Source organism: Triticum urartu, unplaced genomic scaffold (genome assembly GCF_056163025.1).
Source record: "Triticum urartu cultivar PI428250 unplaced genomic scaffold, HENAU_Tu73 scaffold62, whole genome shotgun sequence".
Classification (NCBI taxonomy): Eukaryota; Viridiplantae; Streptophyta; class Magnoliopsida; order Poales; family Poaceae; genus Triticum; species Triticum urartu.
In genome coordinates, this window is record NW_028260804.1 from 27213 (window position 1) to 33526 (window position 6314).

General features: G+C 44.6%; 1 pseudogene; it reads right to left on the reverse strand.

Moving 5' to 3' along the window:
- Positions 1-482: 482 nt before the first annotated feature.
- LOC147950822 (uncharacterized) lies at positions 483-2161 on the reverse strand (annotated as a pseudogene).
- Between the last annotated feature and the right edge of the window lie 4153 nt (positions 2162-6314).

Here is a 6314-nt window from a genome sequence, read left to right on the forward strand (position 1 = left end):
TTCTCTTCGGGGAACCTATAGAAAGATTATCAGACGGCTTTCATGATATTATGCTTCCTTGCCCGTGTGGAACATGTGTGAGCATTATGTTTTTCCAACAAGTGATCCGACTGGAAGAAGTGTTATATGAGGACTTCGAGATCAAATAGAGAATCTGTCTCTCCATTCCTCGTGAGCCACTTATTTCTCCGAAATCAGAGATCAGAGTGATTTTCCTCCTTTTTCCCAAATAGTCGACGGTCTTACACCATTGGGATACTTCGGATAAACTGGAGTACATATATGAGAGACCGGTGCTAAAACCTTTTCTCGAGATATCTTCCAGATTCTTAGGGTCCTTGCTCCGGATCTCGCCCCCCCGGTGCGAAAGCAGTTGGTTCCGTAGTTTGAGAATTCTACTAATTCCAAGTATTCCATTATTATTATTAAATAAGAGAATATAAAAAGTAAAGAGGAGAAGACATAACCAGAAGAATTGTGAGAAATAAGTTAATTTATCAAGTTGAGGCATTTCGATTTGGATTTCAAATAAGAAAGAAAAAAAAGGATTTTGTGAAATTTAGGAGTCGTTCGAAAGCATCAAGAGGGAAGAACTCAGATAGAAAGGCAGGCGAAGTTGGCGGCCAACCTAATCCCCCTCCCAGTTGTACCCTTGTGCATCCCCTTCGTAACGATTTCCACTGGATCTGGAGATTCCCCGGGTCCCCCCGAATCGTCATCTTCGGACCCTGAATCATCATCCCACCTTTACGCTTCCTCGAAGAAGACGGGCCTGCCTCGTTCGCCCCATCATTTGCTTTTGTGCTTTCAGGGGATCCCGTGGAATGAGCCTCCTGCTCTTCCGCAGGCGCATCGGGGTCGGGAGAATCTGGTTCACCGAGCTCGGCGCGGCGAAACCGCTTCGCCAGATTGGTGGCTGTTGCGACGAATTCGCTTCCATCTCCGGCTTCCGTATAATCAGAGAAGATTTGTTGAAGAGTATCTCCTCCCTCACTATTCCACAATATAAGACTTCAGTGAACGATCGCGCAGACTCACCTCTCTCTAAAGGAAGAGGAGTGCCTACTTCGTTAAATATTCTTTCAACCTTGGAAGTCAACTCCGAAATCATGGCTTCGGATGGGCGGGCGTGCGCCATTTCCTGCTGGAGGTCTGGTAGTCCGCCAACGGGAGGTTGGTCTATGGGAAAGTCACCCTCGTTAGGAGCATTGGTCATGACGAGAACATTGAGATCCGCGACATTCTCATTCCCAAGATGAAAGGCTATTCCTTGAACTCCGAATAAGACAACTAATGCCATTATTAGTACTGGCAACGCAAGACCAAACGATGGTATAGCAATGAACAAAAGAATGACACTTGGAAATAATGAACGAAGAATCATTGGAATTTCCCATCTTTTCAGCTCTGCTCCCTAAAAAAAGGGGGACTTTCTAAAGTGACTGGGTTTTTTACCCAAGAACCTGCTATTAAAGAGAAAGAGACAGACTAACAAGAAACAGCCTTTACTTATTCCTACCTGGGACTGAACACCTACACAATAGAGATTTGAAGAAGTAACAACATTGTTCTTTTTAAGTACAGTAAGATTTCGACAAAAAGAATGGGGGTCTTCCCCTCGCTTTGAGGGTCGCTTGAATTTGAGTTCGTTTGCTGGTCAGGATCGCCTCGAAAGCCGTTTGCGGGCGCATACGTTTTCTCGCTTCATTGTTATACGATTTTATTCAAACGAGATCCCTACCTACGACATAATTAGCGGGTCAGCCTGCCTTTAGCCTTGGAAGAACTATTTGGTTGGTACTTGATAATTTCTATCTGTGGCTACTCCGCGAGCCCTTGCAAAATGGGACTTCCCTAGCTATCAGTCTAAGAATGCTTCAACGAGAAAACAAGCTGTCACATGACATCGTCTACCAACTGAGCTATTTTCATCGCCATTGAAGCAAGTTTAACGCAAGCTCTACTCCCGGAAAGACATGAACTCGGTTCCCGTACTGGTCACATGCAATTAGAGCCTATCATCCGCAGATATGGGGCGTATGTCTTTACTATACGCATATTTTTATTCATCCGTGATAAATGAGTGCTTCTCAATCGTTCCAGTCCCATCCTTGCGTCTCTCTCCCGGTCATGCCGTCTTCTTCGAATCCTCCTTTACGATGGTGTATTTTAGATAGCCTGAAAGGCCCCGTCAGCGATAGAAGCTATGGGTTTTTTACTTGCGGTAGACTGTACCTTTTTTATTTATTTCTTACCAAGACTCTCTTCTACGGAATTCCTGGCGTAAACCCCCCGGAGGGCGTGCCCCGCAGGGCGTTTGTTCAACATAACAAGAGCAGAGCTTCAAATCAGCTCATTTTCTTTCTCATGTAAAAATGGGTACTCCGCTGCTTTGTTTTTTCCTGAGGATACCAACTTAACCGATGGAATGGAATGCATTCATCATCGGTATGGATTTGATACCAACTCCCTATCGTTCTTTCGTCTATTATGAGATTAAGACATTAACATGCGCCAGTAACATTAAGCATGATCGTATCCGGAGGAGCTAGATTGTAAAAAGATAAGGAAACCTTAGATGCTTCATGATTTTCTCTTTGGCTCGATTGCTTTATATTTGTCTTATTTTAGGAAGGCCTAAGAATGGAAGAGAATGAGAGATATTCATGTTATCGCGAGCCGCAGGAGACGACTAGTCATGTACAACCATTTCGATCGCTTTAGCGTGCTGTCTTCTTGTCTCTACTCGAGATCTATTCTATAATTTGACATGTGTGGCATGGGGGCCGGCGGTATTGTGTGTTGTTGAAACACTGGTAGCGAAAACTAGAGTGGAATGCTTGACGAAGACACTGGGGTTCCATGACGGCTACGCTGTAGACAGTGAGGGACGAAAGCTAGGGGATTTCCAAAGTGGTCATACTCTCTTACTGAGTTATCAAACCTGCCTGCACCAGCCAACCTACCGCGACACTTGGTCGGTACGTGCTGTTTATCTCCACGCTATCTGTGACAGTTAGCACGCTCCTTTATTACAATCTGTGTATTATTCAACTTAATTAGATAAAGGCCTCTCATTATTTGTTTAAATCTTTGCTACTTACAGATGTGATTGGTGTCGGGAATCCTACCCAAACTTGGAAAAGAACTATTCTATTTGGCACTTGAGAAACCGATATAGGATTTAGGTCGTCCCGACCAGTAACAAAAGGGAAATTGGGCCCATTCACAAGAAATGAGAATTCTCGTTCGTATAGTATAAAAGAAGGAGGTCGGCACCGTGCTTTGGACAAATTGACTTTCTTCGCCATTCTCCTTTTTCATCTATATACACAATTCTACTTGATTTGCCCTTGAATAGTAAGCCCCGGAATTACTAAATTGTATGGTTGTTTTCCGCGTGGTGAGCAGGATCCAACCCATCGAGCGGTGGCCCTATCCAACGGTTGGTTCTTGTTATAATGGTTGGGGAGACCTTTGATTGTGAATACCAAGTGGAACAAGCGAGTAAAGAGGGAAGGCAGTCTAAGTTTCCAATCCAGTGTCCTAAGCGCCCTGCTTTCGTCTTGATTTATTGCATAGGTAGTGTGCAGCTGCTGCCCGTTTCAAACTTGTACTCCTCTGGTAGTGTAGTAAAGCCCATTAGAAGTGAGATTCGTTGATTCTATCAATAATCTTAAACTTAAACCTCGTGAAGCCCTACCCTAGGTAAAGGGCTTCTGCTACCAGACGGATTGAGTGAGGAAACGTATGCACGGCTTCACTATTTAGTAAGGGCAGCGGCTTTAGAGTAGGAAAGGGTGTGGCCATAGTTTCCTGGCACACCGAAGCTATTAGTGACCCGCTTTGGAGACTCATCCCAGGGAAAAGGTAGGAGCGCCAAAAGCATCTGTTGGTGGGTAATCAGCGGAGCAGCTTCTTTACACGCCGAAGTAGATATGGTATGGTCAGGGGAAACCGACAAAGGAACCATAAGCTAGAATACTGGTATCAAGAGATGACAGGTACAACCCCATCTTCTATTCTGAAAGGAAAAAAGAGAGGTGCACACGGCTAACTAATCTAAATAATGAGTGAGAAAAGACCTTCCTTCGTGGGCATTGACCGCTAAAGATGCCACTGCTTCTCAATCCGAGACAACAACTAACGCTTCTTTTGGTGTTACTACCCCAAACCCCAATCATTCTGTTCGCTCATACCACGTCTCAATAATCACTCCAATCTGACACCTGCGCCATGTTTCTCGATCAAAAATGAATGAACTTCTGGTTCAGAAACCAATCGTGTGGATACGTGGACACAATGGGATTATTCCTGCGAGTAAGAAGCGTTCACAATCGGGTAATTCGTACCTCCAGCTGTCTTTAAATAAATATCTCGCCTAGCAGGAACCTAAATCCCAACTAGATTAGATGGAAATGCGTATCATGTGAGGAATCAATCCTACACTCCTTTCTGGTTATTTGAAAGTCGTGCTAGCATTCTTTTTTATAAACAGGAATGGAAACAGAGCTTTAGCCTTACTTAGCTTTCTAAAGAGAAACAACTTATCTCCTTTCCTTTTTACAGGTGTACAGGACCCGAAGGGAGAAATAGACCCGCACCGGACGAGTTAAGCGCTAGGCGTTTTCTCGCTGGTTAGCGCATCCGTGTACCATGGACCCCATAACCCATTGTATGCCCTAAAGCCCTGAACCCCACTTTCTCCGCCTTTCGAAGGTCATACCACTAGTGTAGTACTGAAACGAGGATTGCGCCTTAGCGTAGGACACCTAACTTGACTCAGCATCCCTTGCTAAAAACAAACAAGGTGGGTTTGTTGAAACAATGGGTACTTCCGGAATCGAAGCCAAACAAAGGGCGAAGCCTAGGACTTGAAAGAAAACGGAAGCAGTGATACGAAAACCAAAATAAGAAAGAATTAGACGAATAGGACTATCTTATTAACAGTGTTTTTCAACACACCCTCATCAGATCATTTACGCGGGTCTGACACAGGCAGTGAAGAAGAGGGCGCTGGTAAGCTACTCCTATAACTTGATTTCGAAAGACTTTCTCGCCTGAACAATTATAATAGCGAACTTCACCGAACCAACCCTTCTTTTTCGCCAGGTCTTGTCTAGTTACTTTCCAAAGAAAAGAGGATGCCCACTTTAAAAAGGGAAAAGGCAAGGCTTGATCTTATCCACCAGCCTCAGCAGCCCCTTTTCCTCTAATCCAGTACTAAGCGCTATCGAATTGACATAGATAAACATGGAGAGAGAAATCAAGTCCCGGCAGTCCAGTCTTTTCTTCTACCAGCTCTAGTGCTAGCTTTCTCCGATCTCTCTGTAGACAGCATTAAATAGGGGTAGGTACCATATTCATAATACTAGAAGGTGATCCCTGCTTAGAGACATGACTGCGAGCTGTTTGTTACCTGATTGTCACCGAGCTTGATGCTGCTGGTCTTCCACCTCACCCATAATGTTGAGGAAACTTGACCTAAGCGGAAATGGATTGCGAAACCATTGATTCTTTCAAAACCGGTGTTTCTTACTCTAAAAAATAAATGATAGGGTTTAGGTCGCTCTTACTTTCTTAGCGCTTACCGGATATAAATTCGTATTTATCTCCACTTACTAAATAGGGGGTGCGGAAGGGTGAAAAGATGGAATTAAGAATGATCTACGCCATTGCCATTCTTCTCTAATCACCACTTCTTCCTTCAATATCTCCTCCTGGCGCCAGCCAGTGAGACCTTTCGTTGCATCCTCCACCTACCTATCCCCCTTCCTGTTCAGGAACCAACTGGATCAAAGTGAGGCAAAACAGCGTCTATCTCCTAGAAATAGTCTTTGTCGAGCTCAAGCTCAAGATAGTTAAGTTTTTCATATGGCCAGTGGTGAATTGATACTTTAACAGCGAAAAGTGCACCTTCAGTTGGAAAAGAATGCGCGATCTGTTTCATTCGGCTAGGGGCTCTCAACCATTCTTTCAGGTCAAGCGGAACCATGACTCCACTCGTTAGGTCTGGTGACCCTACAAATATTATATGTGAACCCGCGATAAATGTGCTTCAGTGCTGCCGTGCTTTAGAGAAGCTGCCGTGCCTACCCCACCCCAATTGGTCGTGCTTTTCCTGTTTCTTAAGCCACGCGAATGAATAGGTCTGCGTTTGCTCGGAGGAAGGTGTTTAGCCAGAGCGTTTCTCAGCTCAGACAAAGCTTCTCTTTACGTGAAGTGCCACGGTTCCTTTTCCCTCTTGACCCGGCTTTTCCTATTCTAACGGTAAAAACTTGTACTGGAACGGCAGCCCAGGGTTCGATCTTTGT